The following is a 21469-nucleotide window of genomic DNA, read 5'->3' on the forward strand; positions in this document are numbered from 1 at the left end:
GTGAAACAAAAGCTGTCCCGAAGTCCTTACTGAAGGTCTAGGTCTAGTTCTGCCTGGATCAGAACTAGAATATGTCTTGAGTAGGTGCAGCGAGATTTTTTTCTTTTTTGTTTTTTCCTATTCTTTAAGTAAAATGTATTGACTTGTAACCAAAGGAGTCATAATAGAAATGTACTCTCTTTAAAATTAAAAACAAAACCTCTACTCCTTAGCAAGCCCTACCAGCTCCTAATCATCAGCTCCTCGTCTGACTCTGCAACCTCATACCGTCCCCTTCCCCTCCAGCAAAGCTCCACTCTCACTAGACTGTTCTCCCTCAGCTTTCTAGCTCTCCTCTCTGGGCTTCAAATGCAAATATTAACTATTAAAGAGAGCTTTTCTGACCAATACCTGCTCCCTATCTCTCTACCTCAGATCTTCTCATTTCATCACTTACTTTGAACTTTATTGTCTTCACAGAAGTTTTCAGTATCTGCAATAATCTTGTCTATTTAATTGTTTACTTTTTCATTGTCTGCCTTCTCCAACCAGAACGTAAGCCCTGTGAGGGCAGGTACCTTCTCAGTCTTGAGCAACTCATGGTGCCAGACATCCAGTAGGCACCTAGTAAGTACTGCCAGAACAAATCAATGAATTTCGCTTTTATATTCAGCAATGATCTAGTGTTTACTATACAATGTCAGGCACCATCCTAAACGTTTTCTAATTAATACGATTTCTAATTCTCATAGCAATCCTGTGAGGTTAGAATTGGTATTACCTCACTTTAACTGATTGCGAAGCTGAGTCACAGTGGTTAAGCCATATGCCCAACGGGGAGCACCAAGGAAGAGTCACATCCAGCAGCTGGCTCCTGATCTCCTTTCTCTCGTCCTCTGTGCCGTGCCTCTGGAATGATTTACTGAATGATTTGATGAGCAAGTTGGCTACTAAGAAACTGATCATCTCCAGGTGGGCTGAGAATGCCCAGTTCTGATGCTAAGCAGCAAGCATTGACCACGGAATCCATAGCTCAGCCCAGATACTAGTGCTAAGAGGTCCAGCCAGTGGCTGCAGGAGCTCCTCTCTCATTTACTGCTGCTGCACAACGCAAGCTTGGAAGAGTTGTTAATTGGCAGTGGTGGGTTATGAGTGCTCGTAAAGTATTTAACATCTATTTAATATGGTTGTGTAACTTTGGTCAGTTGAAAATATACCAATTAGTTCACTCATGGGGAAAGACTTCTAGGGCTGTCAATGAAAGGAGACCTCAAAGGCATGTTTTTACCATTCTTTATAAAGCAGCCATGCCATTTTACAAAGTTTGATCAACCGCTTTACTCCTGTTGAATTTTTGCAGTGTACACCAAACCCTACTCCTGCATTTCCTTTAGTAAATTTACAATCTATGGTCCAACACTACTAATCACCTGGAAATAAGATGAATCATAGTAAAAAGGATATTCCTCGTTTAATCTTCAAAGCCATTTTTATGTTATCCAACATTTTAAAAAGCTGTAGGTATATTCATTTCTCTCCATTGACAACATTAGTCTTCCCTTAGTACAGACAACTTTTTTTCTTTTGTCCTTCTTTGGGTAAAACTTAGCCCTACAGAAACAAGTTGCAGCTGTTCATATTTTTTATGCTGATAGGAAGCCATCAGACATTTCAACTATTCCATTTTGTTTAAAAGTAAGTTAACAGTTCAGTTCACTCTTAAGAAGGCACTGATGAAGAAATTGTACAGGAATGTGTTTGTGGCCAACTGAATGTTTGTGATTAAAACTACTTGTGAAAGCAACACTGCTAGACTTGAAAAGAGTTATACAGTCCTGCCTGGGAGAAGTTCATTGAGGGAGAACCCACTAATGCTTGAAGTGGTAGCTTTTGACCTCTGGCACTGGTGAATACCAACCAAGTGATGCTCAGACTTCACTTCGTAATGACTAGCCCTTATATAACGTCCTTTCCTTCATAACTCCACGAAGTCTCCGATGTTTAAAATTACAGAGAGCTGACATAACGGGATATGTTTTGGTAACCAGCCCCCTAAATACCGACCACTCTCTCCTCCTATCTCCATTCCTAACCCCAAATTACACTGATTTCCTTTTCTGGAAAATTGAAAAGTGTTAGGAAAATCAGTATTTTGTAGACTTTCTCTATCTCAGAGTTCCCACTAGCAAATCATTTTACCTAATCTTACGAATTAGGGGCTAAACGGATTAGAGTCAGCACCCAGCTGAGGGAAGTCTATTAGACAGTAACCTCACCACTTAATAGCTGTCTAATTTAAGGTGAGTAACAAAAGTTTTCTAAATATCAGCTTATTCATCCGGGGATAACATTGCCCACTTCATAAAATGTAGGGGCATTCAAGAAAATAATCTGTGTCTAATACCAAGTCTCTATTAATTCATCAACAAAAAACCCTAATAGTTACAGGAAATATTAAAAGCTTAGCTTACAATCAAACATATTTGGCTCCAGTTACCACCAGCTGGTAAGGGTTAGAACAAATTCAAATTAACTTAAGGAAAGAAATAATTAACTAATAATAATTCAAAATAATACTGGGGAGTTTCTTAGAACCCCGGGACAGGAGTGCCGCTGGGTCTCAGGAAGAATTAGAAGAGGAATTCCACAACCAGCAGGAATCTCTCTGTCTTTTCACATTCCTGAATATCCACTTGAGCCTTCTCCCTTCCTTTTTATTTTCTCCCCTTTTCTTGATCACAGAGTGGAAGTCATGACCATAAACATATTCCAAGGGTTGCAAGGTCAGCCATTCAAGAGGGAGAAATTGCTAATGCCGTATCCAAATTTCTGAGGAAATGGTTACTAGTCTACTTTGGCTCATGAACCCACTCCTGGTCTAGTAACTGAAGCCAGGTGGCTCCTTGCTATAATCATGTCGCTGGATGGGGTTAATGGTAGGAAGGAACACCTTAGTTTCTAGGAAAGGGCTTTCACAGGTAGCCATGTAAATCGCCAGCTTTCTCCAACTGTCCAGCTTTCTTCTTATGTTAGACAGCATACACTTGAGAGGAAGAGCTACCTTCTCCCTGAGTCATTTTTTCCTTCCAGTTTTATTGAGATATAACTGATACACAGCACTGTTTGTCAGTGCTATACGTTTAAGGTGTACAGCATAATGATTTGACATACATACATCATGAAATGATTATTGCAATAAATTTAGTGAGCAGCCATCGTGTTACATAGATATAAAATTAAGGAAATAGAAAAAAATATTTTTTCCTTTTGATGATAACTCAGGATTTACTCTTAACAACTTTCATTCATAACATACAGCAGTGGTAATTATATTTGTCATGTTGTGCATTGCATCCTTAGTAAGTTATTTATAACTGGAAGTTTGTACCTTTAGAACATCTTCATCGAATCCCCACCCCACTTTGGTAACCACAGATGTAGTCTCTTTTTTTAATTGTCTTTTGAAGTTTAATTGACCTACAACACTGTCTTAATTTCTGGTACACAACATAGTGATTCTCTATTTCTATATATTTCAAAATGATCACCATGATAAGTCTAGTTAAGATCTGACACCATACTTAGATACCCATAGTAATTGACTATATTCCTCACACTGTACATTTCATACTTGTGACTCATTTATTTCACAATTGGAAGTTTGTACCACTTAATCTCCCCCGCTTCTTTTCTCTCCTCATCCCATTCTGGCAACCACCTGTTTGCTCTCTGTATCTAAAACTCTTTTTGTTTTGTTGTGTATTGTTATGTTTGCTCATTTGTTTTGTTTTGTTTTGTTTTCAGATTCCACATATAAGTGGAGTCATACAGTATTTGTCTTTCTCGGTATGAATTATTTCACTTAGCTTGATACCCTGTAGGTCCATCCATGTTGTTGCAATTGCAAGATTCCATGCTTTTGATGGCTGAGTAATATGCCATTGTATGTATATACCACACCTTCTTTATTCATGCATCTGCTAATGGGCACTTAGGTTCGTTTCATATCTTGGCTATTGTAAATAATAGTGCAGTGAACACAAGGGTGCATTATCTTTTCTTATTAGTGTTTTAATTTTCTTCAGATAATACACAGAGTGGAATTGCTGGATTATATGGTAATTCTGTTTTTAATTTTTTGAGGAAACTCCATACTGTTTTATGTAGCAGTGGCACCAATTTACATTTCCAGTAACAGTGTGCTCAGGTTCCCTTTTCTCCACATCCTCTCCAACATTTGTTATTTCTTCTCCTTTCAGTATGGTGGTTTGTGATATGTGTAAGGTGATATCTCATTGTGGTTTTGATTTGCAATTCCCTGATGATTAGTGATGTTGAGCAACTTTTCATGTTTCTGTTGACCATCCATGTGTCTTCTTCAGAAAAATGTCTGTTCGGGTCCTCTGCTCATTTTTCAATCAGGTTGTTTGGGGTTTTTTTTTTTTTTTTCCTATTTTTAAAATTGAATTATAGTCAGTTTACAATGTTTCAATTTCAGGTGTACAGCATAATGTTTCAGTCATATTTTAAAATACTGAGTTGTATGTGTTCTTTGTATATTTTGGATATTAACCCCTTATGAGATATATCATTTGCAAATAACTTCTCTCCATCAATAGGTAGCCTTTTCATATTGTTGATAGTTTCATTCATTAGGCAAAAGCTTTTTAGTTTGATGCAGTCTAGTTAGTTTATTTTTGCTTTTGTTTCCCTTGCCTGAGGAGACCAATCCAAAAAAATATTACTAAGAGCTTACTGCCTATTTTTAATTCTAGAAGTTTTATGGATTTAAGTCTTACATTTAAGCCTTTAATCCATTTTGAATTTATTTTTATGTATGGTGTGAAAGTAGTCCAGTTTGATACTTTTGCATGCAGTAGTCCAGTTTTCTAACACCATTTCATTGAAAAGACTGTCTTTTCCCAATTGTCTATTCTTGCCTGCTTTGTCATAGATTAATTTCCCATGTATGTGTGGGTTCATTTCTGGGCTCTTTGTTCTGTTCCTTTGATCTGTGTATCTTTTTTGTTGTTGTTGTTCCAGTATTGAACTGTTTTGATTACTATAACTTTATAGTATAGTTTGAAGTCAGGAAATGTGATTGCTCCAAGCTCTGTTCTTCTTTCTCAAGACTGTTTTGGCTATTTGGGATCTTTTGTGTTTCCACACAAATTTTAAAATTACTTGTCCTAGTTCTATGAAAAATGCCCTTCACGTTTTTATAGCGATTGCACTGACTTTGTAGATTGCCCTGGGTAGTATGGGCATTTTAACAATATTTATTCTTTCAATCCATGAACACAGTATACTTTCCATCTCCGTATTTCTGTGATGTTGGTAGTAACTTCTTTTTCATTTCTGATTTTATTGATTTGGGCTCTCTCCCTTTTTTCTTGATGAGTTTGGCTAAACATTTATAAATTTTGGTTATCTTTTCAAAGAACCAGCTTCTAGTTTCATTGATCTTTTCTTTCTTTCTTTCTTTTGTTCTCGATTTCATTTATTTCTCCTCTGATATTTATGATTTCTTTCCTTCTGCTAACTGTGGGATTTGTTTGTTCTTCTTTTTCTAGTTTCTTTATGTAAGGTCAGGTTGTCTATTTGAGACTTTTTTGTTTCTTGAGATAAGCTTCTATTGCTATAAACTTCCCTCTCAGAACTGGCTTTGCTGAGTCCCATAGGTTTTGGATCATTGTGTTTTTGTTTTCCTTTGTCTTTAGGTGTTTTTTGATTTCCTCTTTGATTTCTTCAGGGATCCCTTCATTGTTTAGTACACATTGTTTAGCTTCAGGTGTTTGTGTTTTTTGCAGTTTTTTTTTCCTTATACCTGATATCTAGTCTCATAGTATTGTGGTCAGAACAGATGTTTCATGTGATTTCAGTTTTCTTAAATTTACTGAGGCTTGTTTTGTGTGTTAGCACATGATCTATCCTGGATAACATTCCATGTGCACTTGAAAAGAATGTGTATTCTGCTGTTTTCTGATGGAATGTTCTATATTTATCAATTATATCTATTTGGTCTAATGTGTCATTTAAGGCCAGTGTTTCCTTATTGATTTTCTGTCTACATGATCTGTCCATTGATGTAAATCGGATGTTGAAGTAGTCCCCTACTATTATTCTGTTACTGTTTTCTCCTTTTATGTCCATTAATATTTGCCTTATATATTTAAGTGCTCCTTTGTTGAGTGCATATATATTTACAATTGCTATATCATCTTCTTGGATTGATATCCTTTGATTATTATGAAGTGAACTTTGTCTCTTGTAACAGTCTTTATTTTAAAGTCTATTTTGTGTGATACAGGTATTCGTACTCCAGCTTTCTTTGGATTTCCATTTGTATGAAATACCTTTGTCCATTTCCTCACTTTCAGTGTGTTTGAGTCTTTAGATCTAAAGTGAGTCTTTTGTTGGTAGTACGTATATGGGTGTTGTTGTTGTTGTTGCTGTTGTTGTTGTTGTTTTAATCCATTCAGCCACCCTATGTCTTTTGATTGAAGCATTTAATCCATTTTCATTTAAAGTAATTATTCTTAGATGTGTACTTTATTGCCATTTTGTTGATTGTTTTGAAGTTGTTTTTTTAGTTCTTTTTTGTTCATTTCTTCTTTTGCTCCCTTTCCTTGTGATTTGATGACTATCTTCAGTGTTATGTTTGAATTCCTTTCTGTTTTTTGTATATAGTGTATTATTGTAGCTTTTTGGTTTGTGATTACCATGAGGTTTATATATAGCAATCTCTATATATACATGATTATTTTAATTGGATGTTCTCTTAAGTTTAAACATGTTTTAACAACCCTGCATTTTTTACTACTCCCTCACCATGTTTACTGTTTTTAACATCATATTTAAAATTTTTTCTTGTGTATCCCTTAACTGCTTATTTTGGATATAGATGATATTACTGTTCTTGTCTTTCAACCTTCCTGCTAGATTTGTACATGGTTGATTTACTGCCTTTACTATATATTTGCCTGTAGCAGTGAGATTTTTTTCTTTTGTAATTTTTCTATTTTTAGTTGTGGCTTTTTCTTTTTAACTTAGAGAGATCTCTTTAATATTTCCTATAAAGCTGGTTTGGTGGTGCTGAAGTTTGTGTTTGTCTGTAAAATATTTGACCTCCCCATCAAATCTGAATTAAAGCCTTCCTAGGTAAGTATTCTTGGTTGTAGGTTTTTTTCTCTTCCTCACTTGAAATATGTCATAACACCTCCTTTGGGCTGCAGAGTTTCTAATCAAAAGTCTGTTTTTACCCTTATGGAGTTCCCTTTTATGTAAATTGTTGCTTTTTCCTTGCTGCTTTTAATCTTCAGTTTTTGGTATTTTCATTACAATGTGTCTTTGTGTAATGCTCTTTGGGTTGATCCTGTTTGGGACTTTCTGTGCTTCCTAGACCTGGATGAATATTTCCTTTCCTCAGTTAGGGAAGTTTTCAGCTATAATGTCTTCAAATATATTCTCTGCTCTTTTCTCTTTCTTCTCCGTCTGGGATCCCTATAATGTAAATGTTAGTATGTTTGATGGTATCCCAGATGTCTCTTAAACTATTCTCATTTCTTTTCATTCGTTTTCCTTCTTCCAGCTCACAGATCCTTTCCTCTGTATCATCTAATCTACTGTTGATTCCATCTAATGTATTTTTCATGTCAGTTATTGTATTATTCATCTCTATTTGGTTCTTTCTTATACTTTTAACTGTTAAAAAAAACCTCTAACGTCTCATTCTATTCATCCAGTCTTCTCCTGAGTTCTTTCAACAACTTTAAAATAATTACTTTGAACTCCTTGGTAGGTTGCCTGTCTATACTTAGTTCTTCTTTCTATATTTTTCCTTTATTTTAAACATATTACTTTGTTACCTCATTTTGCCTAATAAGCTATTTTTATCTTTATATATCTGGTAGGTTAGTTATCTTTCCCAACCTAGGAAAAGTGGCCTTTTGTGGGAGCCCTCCTATGCATCCCATCAGTGTACTCCCCTCTGGTCAGCAGAGGTACATGCTCCAGAGGTGCCCACTCTCTGGGTACTGTGGGTCCTTCTATTGTAGAAGGCAGTGGCTGACTACTGTGGGTGGTCTGACAGGCATGGCTTGTCCCAGTCTGGTTGATTGTCTGGCCCCACCTTGGGCAGAGGCTGCTGGCTACTGATGGGCAGCACCTAGTCATAAGGCTGCTGCTTCTGGGGTCCCAAGGGGTCACTGGGCTGTTTCTTGCCCACTGGTGGGTGAAGCCAGATTCTGGAGTGAGTGGTTGCAGGGCTGGTGGTCCAGGATCCAGTGTCAGCCTGCTGGTGGACAAGACCAATTCCTGACACAGCTGGCTGTGAGGTTCTGGGTGTCCTAAACTAGTGTCTGCCCACTGGTGAGTAAGACTGAATCCTGGAGCAGCTGGCTGAAGGAAATAAGGGGTCTCAGAGTTAGTGTTGGCCTGCTGGTGGGTGGTGCCAGCACCAGGAGGTCCCAGGGCTAGTACCATCCCACTGGTGTGTGGATCCAGGTCCCAGGGTCTCTGGCTGAAGGACTATTATTTCCTGAAGCTGGTGTCAGATTACTAGTGGATGGGGCCAGATCCCAGGACAGCTGGCTGAGGGACCCAAGGTGTCCCAGAACTGATGTTGGTCTTCTGGTGGGTGGGCTGGGTCCTGACATGGCAGATGCAGGGCTGCAGTGGACCTGGGGCCAGTATCTGCCTGCTGGTGGGTAGGGCTAGGGCCCAGGGGATCCCAGGGCTGGTGCCTGCTCACGAATGAGTGAGTCTGGGTCTTGCTATAGTGCCAGGGGTACTAGAACTGGTGTCAGCCTGCTCATGGGAGGGACCATGACCAAGAGGATCCCAGGACTAGTGCTGGCTCATTGGTGGGTTGAACTGGGTCTCTGTCTGCATGGCCCTGGGGGTCCTGGAGTTGGGGCCTGCTGGTGGGCAGGCCAAAGTCCTGACAGCTGACTATGGGGCCTCCCATGGTTCTGGTGCTAGTGGTTGATGCACTGATGTGTGGGGTCAGGTCCTGGTTCCTTCTTTTTATATTTAATTGTAGAAGGTTTTTTCTGCTAGTTTTCTGGTCTTTATCATCAATAGTTGCTCTGTAAGCAGTTGTAATTTTGATGTGTCTATGGGGGGAGTTGACCTCTGGGTCTTCCTACTTCACCATCTTTGTCACCCTCCCTTCCCTGAGTCATTTCTTGGGGATCTTGGCTGCCAGTGCTGTTGGTGCCATTCTACTCCCAGGCATGGACCCCTTCTGCTGTATTCATTTTAGTAGCAAAGCAACTGCCCTGATGCAATTGTACAGGTTCTACAACCTACTTATCTGATCCATGTGACTTTATCTCTCTTCTGTATTATAGAACTATATTATAGAATCTCAGTACTTAGAAGTGAACTTAGAAAACAGAAAACACACACACACACACACACACACACACACACACACACAAGTTTTCAATATGAAAAAACTAAAGCCCAGAAAGGTGAAGTCCTTAGTTTTAGCTAATAACATACAGCAAGTTAATAAACCAGGACCAGAAGCCAGGTCTCTGTATTTGAAGGCTAGTCTTCCTAAACTAGATTGGTTATTTCTCAGTCATCAGTCAACACTCGTGATCCAATTATTTCTCCATAAGATGCAGTTGTTTCTGGGTCTAAAGCACTGTTCAGTAAGTGTATCTGCCTTTCTCAACCTACTCTAATTACAATTTTGCTGATTATAGCCAGCTTCAGAAAAAGCAGCTGCTGTACACAGTTGTGAACTTTACTTACCTCTGCCTTAGGGGCAGCAAAGTACACCTGAAAGGGACTGAAGTTGTAGATTGTAATAATCATCTTTGTTATTCATTTTTTCTTTCATACTTTCCTTGCTACTAGTGCACATATTAAGAAGTTAAGTATCCCATTAGTGACACTTTTGAAAGATATATACAGGTGAGAACAGGAAAAATGTGTAATAGTGAAGAGTTTGGATGATTTTCTGAGATTTATATGAATGTACCTGTGCCTTGGAGGTAATCTGCCTTTATTTGCCCATGTCAAGAGCGAAAGGGATCACTGGTTCCTGAAAAAAACAATTGAAAACTTGTTAGAGAGGGCTTGATGGAAAAGTCTTTCATCTACTTTTTTGTGATTCTCTAAATAAACCCAAATATTATGTATTTGGAAAAGTAAGGATTACTCTATGATTACTGCCTGATGTCACATATTCCCAAGACTATGTCATGATGTACTGGGCTTCATGACTATTTGTTTATATTTTATATACACTCCCTTATTGTGATAATATCTATATACATTTCTTCCTTTCACATAGTGTTCACATCTGTTGGTTTGGGATTCTCTGAATAGTACTCTAATCTTTTACAAGCCATTCTTTCTCTACTCCGGTCCATATGGTTCTATAGAAGATGTTTCCACCCTTAGATCCAAGAGATGGCATATAACCAAGATATGGCCAGTTAGATCACTGAAGTCACTTGGCCATGGTGATGGGCTCAAGAATAAGCATGTGTCCCAATCAGAGCCTGTGAGATTCTATTTTAAGTCATTTATTGGAACCATTGGGCAGAATGCTGAGAAGATAAATGGTAAGTTGAAGATGGTGATAACCACCAGGAAAAGGAAGTCTTTCTGAGATGTGAGCCAACACAGAAGGAAGCAAAACTGAAAGTTAGAGTAAAATGGAGTTCAATTGATATTGAGTCCCTGGATAACCACACATAAAGTTTTATTTTATTTTTAAGCTTGAGACAGTTTCAGTTATTTCTGTCTGTCACTTGCATTGGGAAGAATCCTGACCGATGCCATGTAAAAACTTCTTTTACAAGTCTGCATCTCATATAACACTCTTGATGTATCCATCCTGCTTTTAGAGAAGTGGAACTCATTGAAAAGTATAATTGGAAACAGTGCAAGATCCCAAAGTGGAGGATGTCATGTTTTCCAAAATGAAGAGAAAACACTGCTAATTAATAATAATGGGTTGGTATCAGAATTTAATTTTTTTAAAAGTAAACGTTAGTAATCAAGATGAGATCTAAGCACACCTTAACTAATGAAGGTGGAGAGGGAGAAATGCACAGTGTAGATGCTTAAGAGGAAAAATATCAGCCCTTAGTGATAATAATATTTACACTTGGGTTTTGTGATTTTGGGTGATAGGTACATGATTCGGTGCATTTGGAAACTGAGGAGTTGGGGGGCAATTTTGAAAGGAAAATTCACTGTTCTATCGTTGCTGAGTTTCCTTAATTTGGCACCAAGACAGTTTAAGAACTCTGGGAACTGGATCATAGGTGGATAAGCCCCTGTGTATATCATGTATGCAACGAAGACAGTTTAATGAGAGTAGGAGGAACTCATAACATCATGGCCTATAGACAGAACACAAAGCTCAGGCGGGATGGTAGGAGCCCCCAGAAATTGTGAAGAGAACAGGATAGAGCTTGCCATGTAAAATCTTAATAGGTGGGGAGGTAAGCTGGAGAAGGATTTACTTTTCTGTTTTACCCACATAATGAGGCTAAGGAAGATCAGCCAAAAGTAATGGTCTAGCCCACAGCCTGTGTTTTTAAGAGGCTTCTCACATTATGACATAAATTAAGAGAAAGAAAATCAGAATTCTTGAGTTTTATTTTAATGTGAATTTAGCCATCATATCAGTCAACTTTTTTTTTTTATAATCCCATTTTTGTTTGTTTGTTTTAAAAAATAATGTGGCACTTGCGACAACATGGATGGACTGGGAGGGCATTGTGCTACATGAAATAAGTCAGACAGAGAAAGATAAATATTGTATGATCTCACTTGTATGTGGAATCTAAAAGAAAACAAACAAAAAATATAATGTGGCAGATTAAAATCCTCAGATAGGCACTCAATGCAAAATATGATACCAAACAAAACATGACGATTGTTTTCTTCTTGTACAATACCACATGGTGAGTGTAGTTAACAATACTGTATTGTAGACTTGACATCTTCTGAGAGGGTGAATCTTACATGTTCTTAAGAGAAAGAAAGAGACAGAAAGGAAAGGAATGAAGGAAAGAAGGAAATGATAACTGTGTGAGGTGCTAGATATGTTAATTAGTTTGAATGTGGTGATAATTTCATAAAACATACATATATCAAAACATCGAGTTGCATACCTTAAATAAGTACAATTCCTGCTTGTCCATTATGCCTCAATAAAACTTAAAAATGCCATGTTTCTGAACAACTAGATTCATGGTGGAAAAACCCTTCTTAAAGTTTTTAAAATTAATGTTAGTTTAATAATATCTTATGATTTATACTATACGGCATTGCCAAAGTTTCATGATACTGGTATCTGTTAAAAAATATGTTTACACTAATATATCACCTTAGCATAATTTAATTAACTAAACATATATAAACATTAATACTATAGAGTGCAAGAATCTATCATTTAAAGCAAGGAATAAACATGGTGTAATACTTAATTTTCCAGGAATTATTCAGAAAATAGAACATTATTCCTGTATGTGTATGGTTTGAATTAATATAACTTGATAATTTTTTTAAACATTTCATTATATGACCAGGACTTTATGCATGGGATTTTGTATGATTCAGAAATAATCTCAGTAGTTATGTTAATAAAATAATTCTAGTAGAATTTCCAGCAATGCCCTCTTTACTTCAGAGCCATATGACAATTAGTTGTTTGCTAGCTTCTTTTCTTGCAAAGTCTAAAGATACAGATATTTAGGAATAATCATCTGTATTTTTAGATTTTAGGAATAAACTCGTAAATTTGGCCTTTTACAAGAGTACATAAACCAATTAAATGTCAGGATAACTGTGGATATGTTATACACTAAGTGTTTTAATATTCAGTCACTGCTAAGGAAAAAGTACACTTATACAATATTTATGCTTAAATTCATTGACTTTCAAACTTCTATATGTATATACCTAATTTAGAAGGAAAAAAAAGAAAGAAACAAAGAAACAAAGGGTACATACTTGACTTTCTCTTAGCTTCTAAAGGCAAATCCAGTTTTGTGCTTTCACTATGAAGAGAGAGGAATTCAGAGGGACACAAATATCCAGAATGAAATCAGAAAATATAATCTAGCTGTGGTTGTCTGCCAGTCTAGATATCCTTAAGAAATTTGCTACAGGGCCATTCTTGGGATTTGAGGCAAATAGGACCTGTTTTTGAGGTGTGAACCGTAAAATTCCAGTTGCCAAACTACTTTCCCTCACTGTTCGACATCCTACTAGGATTCTCTACCATGCACTCCTAACAGCCCCCTTTAGAAAAATTCCCCGAAGTCTCATTTCATCCACAAATTCCTCCCTAGCAGTTCTTGCCCTGCTATGGCCTCAGCTATATTTAGATGACAGTCATAAAATGAGGAACAAAGTATAAATGACCAGAGTGTTAACCCACTCTCTCTAAGACTAAAAATATGTTGCTAGTTGATGTTGTAAGGGTCATAGCTTTTCCTTGACCTGTAGTTTTTATGCAGGCTCGACCATTTATCTAAGTCTATTTTGATCACTTAGACCATATTATCTTCTCATAGAAGAACATTTTTTCCCTTTTATACTTCTAAACTTTATATGCGCAGGACTTTGACTCACTGCCTCTTATAAATTCCAATATTTATTGCTATCTTAAAAGTACTCTAGAGGACATTTTGATTAAAGAATCTAATCATAAAATCATTTTTTATAATCCTGAAGATTTATATTTCTGTAAAGGCATATATATTATATATTCACACAAATATGCATACATATTATATATGTATGTGTATGGCAGGGCTGTTGACAATAATTTCAATGAAGCACACGACATCATTTATTTAGTAACTCACTAGTCTAGGTAGGATAATTTCCATGCAGATGGAAAGGACCAAAAAAAAAAAAAAAAAGAAAAAAAAAAGAAAAAGTCATGAATGGAGGTGAATTGTTAGTAGTAGTAATAACAGAAGTATCCTATTTCATTGTTCCATAATTTTTCTACTTTCTGTAACCACCCAGAAGCAACAAAAAGCACATTGTTTTGTGCTATTTTAAAACCTTTATTGCATTTCCCTTTTATACTTTTAACCAGAAATGCAACATAGTTACTTCAAAAATATCCACGTAATTTAAAACACTAAAATTAAAACAAAAAAAAAATCTGTTCTGTAGTTTTGCCCTCTGCCTCTCCAGCATTGTTCCTGCTTGTAGTGGTCATCCTAGATTTCTGTTTGAGAATCCAAATAGTCAAGGCTGCAGGTTACCTAGGCCTCAGTCCATCAATATATCCTATTACTTTGGTTACTCTGGTGACTGGTTCCCAGATGGGCATGTCAATGAGGGGTACCAAGAGGCAATGGAATTTTTCTGGAAATGTTGTGAAAGAGACCTCTTTCCCACCGACGTGCAGTCTGGGAGCATGTGAGGAGATGATTCATTCGCCTTGCTCCCACAATGGAAAATGCTGGAACTTCTGGGATCACATTAATGAGCCTCAGAATAAAACTAAACAGGGCTAGTCGATGAGTCCTAGTGATGTTTGAACTCCAAATCTGTCCGTGTTGGCAGACCTCCTTCTGAATGTTTCTGATACTGATTCACGAGTCTGAACCGGTCAAGTCTCTTTTCCTGTTTTCTGTCACTTACCATCTGAGGACACAATCCTTGGTTAGAGTAGGATTTCTTAAAGTATTGTCAGTGTGGTTTCCAAAGATACTGCCCCTAGGACATTTATCAGCCGAATGGTTCCAAGGGCAAATATAGTTGGGGGTGATAAATGTAATACCTTATTTTTCTTCAGGAAAATGGTATTTTAACAGGAGTTCCCTCATTAAAACCCTTTGCACTTAAAATAAAAATCGCCTTTCACACAGCCTATAAGATTCTGCATGGATTTGCCCTTCGTTATTTCTTCTGCTTTTTCCATGAGCCTCTTTGCACTTTTGCGACATTGGTCTTTTCTGCCTCCAGTGTAGCAATCTCTCTCCTGCCTCAGGGCTTTGGATTTGCTGATCGCCCTGCCTGGAATGCCCCTCTTTAATTCCTACTTCTTTAAGCTTTAGCTTAAATCTCATGTCTTACCAGAGTCCTTGCCTAAATCCATCCTCCAATTAAATTGGTACCTCTTGTTCATTCTTATGGCATCTTATTCTTTCTCTTCATAGCACCATACCATTTAAATATTTATGCAATCTAAATATTTATGCCATTATTTGTTTAATCTCTCTCTTCCTATTACTTTGAAAACCCTGGGAGGACAGAAACCATATCTGATTTGTTGACATTTGTTTGAGCAAAATACAGTGCTGTTCCTGGCACATAGTAGGGACTGGATAAATATTTATTGCCTGAATGCTATCTAGAGCCATGAGGCATTCTAACATATGATACAGCCCTCAGTAAAGAATCCTGTTTAAATTTGTTTAATCCAGAATTTCCCCAAACTGAACTCGTGTGAGTGATTCACATGTATGAATATTCCTGGATACAATTATTCTATAGCTCATATTTCAAGAAACACTGTTTACATTGTTTAGGTCATTTGTCATTTAAAGACTGAAAGCCTAAACTTACACTTTTGTAAGCATTTGGATGTTTCTAAGCTTCAGAGGTTCAAATGAGACACAGCAACAAGAACATTTGAGGACAATAACCCCAGTCATTTTAGGGAAACTTCTGTAGCATGCATATGTCATTTTTCCTATGCTGTTTTTCAAGGGGGGAGGATTTTATCATGTTTATCTCAAAAATCATCAGCATGAGATTTGTATGATATTAGACTGTAAAGAATTAATGTGTATTCTAGATAAAGAAACTACTTAATCATGGTACATTGATTTGTATTGTTCTCATTTTTTAGTTTTTAGGCATCCCTTAAATTAGATAATGACAGTCAAGTACATTGTTAAGAGGATTAAATACTACCCCAGGGCATGTTCTAAAGTTCATATGAAAATAGATTCAAATCCCAATAAACAATGACGACTTTAGCAATGTCCCCATTTACATTTGAAATGTATATTTTACCAGTACAGAAAATTCCATATAAATGTCTTTTAAAAAAATCTCCAAAGAACATTGAAAGCTGGCACTCACTTTGCTTTCCCTACAGAATTTTGAGCTTAACTTTATAACTTCACTCTGCCAAAAACAGAAGAGACAAGTCCAGGAATATTTTAAATGACCACATACATCAGCAATCAAATCTTCAAGCCCAGGTTCCTAACTGCAGAACACCCTGGGTGCAGAAAGCATTGAAAATGTCCATTACATTGAGCAGGTGTAGACTGAACTAGTATTTGCTCAAACAGCTGGAATTCTGCCCTCAAAGCAGATTTCTTTCAAAAGCCACAAGCTCCTCACTAACCACACACAGGCATGACTTGCTCAGGGAAGGGCTGGGAAAATGTCTCGGGCTGAACCCGATACTCCTTTTCTCATCTGCCCATATAGATCTACTTTCCCAACTCCGTGTTAACCTAATGGATTTCAAACCAAGACCTACCAAGAAATGTTACAGTTTTCTACTTGTTTGTCCAACGCCATCTGTGATGGCTTTGTCCATGTGCTCAAATTCATTTTCAACAGCTGTGGAATATAAGAGGTCTTCCTCTTTCATGCCCCCACACTGGAACACAAAACACACCCATTGCCCTTCTGGGACTTGCACTTAGAAAGCCTAGACAATGGAAGAGTTTCACTGCACCTAAGAAAGACAGGAGGCAGAGGGTCTCTTTGATAAAATAGTGCACAGGAATCCTGCAAAAGACATACCTTAGCTCTGCCAAGATCTGTTGGTCTTGTAGAGATATGGCACTGAGATCAGACCAGGAAGAGTTTTTCTAATTGGCTCCTTTCAATTTCCCCAAACTTTCTTGGATTTGAAGCCTTTCTTGTTTCATCCAGAAGAAAAGAAAAACAATTGGAACTGCATGACAGGTATCCCCAGTGAAGGGAAAAGAAAAAGAAGGAATAGGACTGTGGGAAGAGGGAGGAGGTGGGGTGTGAAAGTGGCCAGTGGTGAAGGGGTGGTGAGAGCAGAAGCCTCAGAAGTAACAGGCTCCATGGGGAGCACAGAGGGAAAGACTGCAGAGAGCGTGGTTGGCAGAAATGGGTAGAAAAACTCCTCCATGTTGGCTGCCAGGGAAGACACTGCTGAGAACAGTTTGGTGAAAAGGCTTGTTCAGCACATTCCTATAGATGACTTGTGTCTGACTGACGAGCAATCACTAATACATTTTCTGTGACGGTTGTACTGTCCCTAGTGTCCAATGTTAAGATCAGAGTAAGGAGGTTTTTACAAAGGTTGCAAACAAACACCTCATGCAACCTGGCAATTTAGGAATAAATGTATTGAACTCTTGTCTGTAAAATATATGCATATATTTAAGACAAAATTCTAAATCACTTTACGCAACATTGAACATACATTTACCGAAGTATATATAGAATTCCAGGTACAAGAAGTATAAGAAGCTCAATACCTGGCAGAATTAAAAAGTGGCTGAGATTCTACACACACACACACACACACACACACACACACAGATACACAACATTATTGCCTTTAAGAGTGCTGATTCCATGGATAAAGCTTATTCGTGTTTCATGTGTTCTGATGGTGCTTTGCGTTCCTAAGATAAATGTGATTATTTAAAACAGGGAGTTATACTTTTGGACTCTGATATTAAAGTGAGAACAAAGGATAAAACATTTATATTTCTTCAAGTTCAAGCCAAGTTTTTAATATATATTACAGATTCCACTTCTTTTGTTTTCTCAAAAGTCAGCGATGGTCTCACCGGTGGTGGCCAACGTTTCTTGAGCTATGAGTTGAATATCATTTTACGAGGCTTTAGCTGCAATACAATGAACGTGGTCCTTATGTTCATTTGAGAATGCAAAACAGATTAAATAATATTTATAAAGCTTCACATTAAGTTTAAGTAAAAGTTGAAATAAAAATATGTCTAAAATAGGACAGACCAAATTTCTTCTGCAAAATCTTTATTCAATTAATTTTTAAGTATGTCAAAAGGACCAGGGAGTAAATCACCTAAGAAAGTCTTAACAACATCGGAAGAAGGATAAGAAATACAAATAAGCACAAAAAATTCTCGAATGGAAAAACAAAAGATAAAAGAAGAAACAGACATCAAGAAATTCAGCTTTCAAGATGTGAAAACGCAATCAGCTAAAAAATATACAAGTAGAAAACAGGAAATTAAAAAATAAAAAAAAATCATTTTTTAATGTAGAAGAAACCATCAACAAGTGGAAGAAAGAGGGGCTTAATTATATTTAAAGGACAGGAATGGAGGTCAAAGTCAGCTAAATAAACAGCATATGCTTCGATGCAGAAATTTTAGAAGAATAATACAAGTCTTTGTATCTAAGTGTAAAGCATATTAAGAGAGATGCAGTAAAGAATGAGATAGAGTGCTATGCTAAAATAAGGGTATAAATGTACGTATAAAACATCCAATTTATGCTGTTCAGGAGACTCCAGCTTTAATTTATCCCCAAATCTTCAGCCTGGGATTCAGGTATGCTTGGGTTTGTAGGGAAGGTTTGTAGGGTCTGCCAGGAGGCTATTTGCCTGATGGAAGAAAGAGGTATCTGGGAAAGATCTTATTCTAAAGAAGGAAAGGACAGGCATTTGAGATTATTGAGTTAACAATACACCAGTCATCTGAGGTGCAGGCCTCTTAAAGGAGCATGGTGTCTCTTCTCCAGCACCTGCCATATCTTGAGCTTGCCCACAAACCCCCGCAGCTGAAGTGTATTCACCATTCACCTGCCTGCCGTCTGCCCCTTCCTCTCCACACTTACATATGAAGCTTAGGAAAGGAGCTTGATCATACTAAGAACAATTAACAAATACAACAAGAGTCCAAAAATGTTTCATCGCAATCCTTGTGAGATCTTGTTCCTTTTCTGCCAGTGTAACATAAGAGAAAGAGAGAGAGATGTTTCTCCCTTTCATGGATCTCTGGAGAATACAGCCTGTCACAGACACAAGAAGAGCACCATCAGGGGCCTGGAGATGAGGGACCCTGACATGGCAGGAATCTTAGACCTGTGTGGTGGGCACACCCAGCAGAGGTGCATCCTCCCATGAGGGTTTATAGGCCATGAGACCTGGAGGAGGCAGAGAACCTGGCAAAGAAAATAGCTCCCACTACAAGAGGCCAGTAGGGAACTCCCAGGAATAAAGACTCAGAAGGAGAAGCTGGGTTTCCATTAACTTTGCTGGTGGGACTCGAGTCAAGGAAAAAATGTATGTCACCACACTGTAACCCAGCCTTGGTTTAAGACTGAAATGGCCTATAGAACTGGGGCCATGATTCAAATGATAAAAAGCATAGAATGGGCAATAACACAGTGAAAGTGCAGAGAAGAAGAAGTAATGGCATTTAGAATATACGCCAGTTGCTATAGCAAATAAAACCATCTTTTAAGAAAAAGGTCAAAATAAAGACAACTTCGAGTAAAGAAAAATTGAGAGATTTATTACACAAATATCCTTGTGAAAGTAACTAATAAAGGGTTTCCTTACAGACAGAGATCTAAGATATGAGATGAATGGTGAGCAAAGAAAATTTTCAGTGGATGCAAAAATATGATTTAATAGAAATGTATCAAATTTTAACAATAATGAATCATTACGGGATTAAAAATTCAAGACTGAACTGAATGAAGCGTGTATCTCTACCTTAAGTGGATGATTGAAGTTAAGTCACTTTAAAATGGTTGTATTAGTCAAAATAAAGGCATTTATTATCTTTAAATTTTAACAGGTTACTTTAGTATTTTTAAATGTGTAGTGTTGAAACTATAAAAATAGTTTACATTGAAACTATAGACTGTAGAAAACTATAGAAAAATAATTTATATCTCCCAAGCTATCAGAGAAAATATAAAATGTTGGAAGAAGAAAACATCAATCCAACAAAAAGAAGAATAAAATTAGAGAAGTGAGCAAATAGAAAGTAGGATATAAGATGGTAGGAGTTAATCCAAATATATCAATAATTATAATATATGTAAATAAAATGACTTCTTAAAAATCAAAGTTTGCTAGGCTGAATAATAAAATCTAATTTTGTATTTTTTATAAGAAACAAACAAAAGTTTAAATTTAAAAATGAAACATGCTACATAAATGTAAATCAAAACAAGTCTAGCTTACCTATATTAATAACATATAAAATGTATTTTAAGGCAAAGACCATTATGTATCACATAATGATAAATCTTTAATTCATAAGGATAATATAACAATTCTAAACTTTAATGCATTTATAAGAAAACTTTCAAAATATAAAGAGAAAGGATTGATATGTCTACATAAGAGGTTGACATATTGACTGTGAATATTAAACATTTTAATACTTCTCTCAGTATTGATATATAAACAGGTAAAATATATGAATAAGACCATACAAATTAACACAGTTAATATGGTTGAATATGATTAACAAAATTGATTTTACAGACATATTCAGAATACCGGACCCATCACTGCAAATACATAGTCTTTGCCAACATAAATTGTGTGTGTGTGTGTGTGTGTGTGTGTGTGTATACATATATATATATAATTATATATATGTAAGCTCATATAGTATTTCAAAACAAATTTCAAACATCTTTATGTACAGACATATGTATCTATCCAATTCAGTTTTAGAAGTTAGAAAATAAGCCTTTAAAAATGTTAGCATTTATGTATCAAAGAAGAGATAGTACTGAAAATTTTTAAATACTCAAAACTGGTTATTATTTAATAATAATAAAGGTGGCAGGATTAGAGAGGAAACAAAGACACAAAAGATAAAATAATATTATAAACAACTTTCAAGAAAAATATTGAAAATTTAGCTGAAATTAATTCTTAGATTTAAAAAGTACACAAATGGTCATAAATAATAAATAAAACCAGAGCAATCCTACAGCAGTTTAACAGTTCTTTTCAGTCATTTAAATTTTTCCCCCAAATACATTTCTTGGCCTTGATATTTTGGTTCATATTACTACCAAATACACCTTCAAAGAATGTCCTTTTTATTAACAAAGAAAGATCATCTCTTAGACTACACAAAAATATTAAAAATAAATATATAATAATTAGAAAGGAATAAATAATTCTTTTTTTGGCAGATTCTGTGATTGTATACGCAATAAAAACCCAAAATTTTAAGTGGACGAATTATTATTAGACTTCACTGGAGATTTTAGCAACATTGATGCCTAATTAATACACAAGAGTCCGTTATATTTCTGTATACCAGAGAGAACATTTTAAACAAGAAATTTTTTAAAATTTTGCAGTAGCAACTGAAAATATAAAGCACTTCAGAGTAAATCTAGTAAATGATGTACAAGACTATTTTAGAGAAATTTATCAAACTATTAAAAATACTTTAAGGAAGACCTACATAATGGAAAAGTATAGCAAAGTTATGGGATAGGAAGTAGCAGCTTTAAACTCATC

The 21469-nt window shown here is 36.4% G+C and overlaps 1 long non-coding RNA gene across 4 annotated transcripts in view; it reads right to left on the reverse strand.

Annotated features, from left to right (window-relative positions):
* The window catches only part of LOC106730179, a 57484-nt gene that overhangs the window by 24892 nt on the left and 11123 nt on the right, over positions 1 to 21469 (reverse strand). For all 4 annotated transcript variants that reach the window (XR_004315142.1, XR_004315140.1, XR_004315143.1 and 1 more), the window contains exon 2: positions 9974 to 10036. This is a non-coding gene — a long non-coding RNA (uncharacterized LOC106730179). The remainder of the gene's footprint in view (positions 1 to 9973; positions 10037 to 21469) is intronic.

The sequence above is a fragment of the Camelus ferus genome, chromosome 25, assembly GCF_009834535.1.
Source record: "Camelus ferus isolate YT-003-E chromosome 25, BCGSAC_Cfer_1.0, whole genome shotgun sequence".
Lineage (NCBI taxonomy): Eukaryota > Metazoa > Chordata > Mammalia > Artiodactyla > Camelidae > Camelus > Camelus ferus.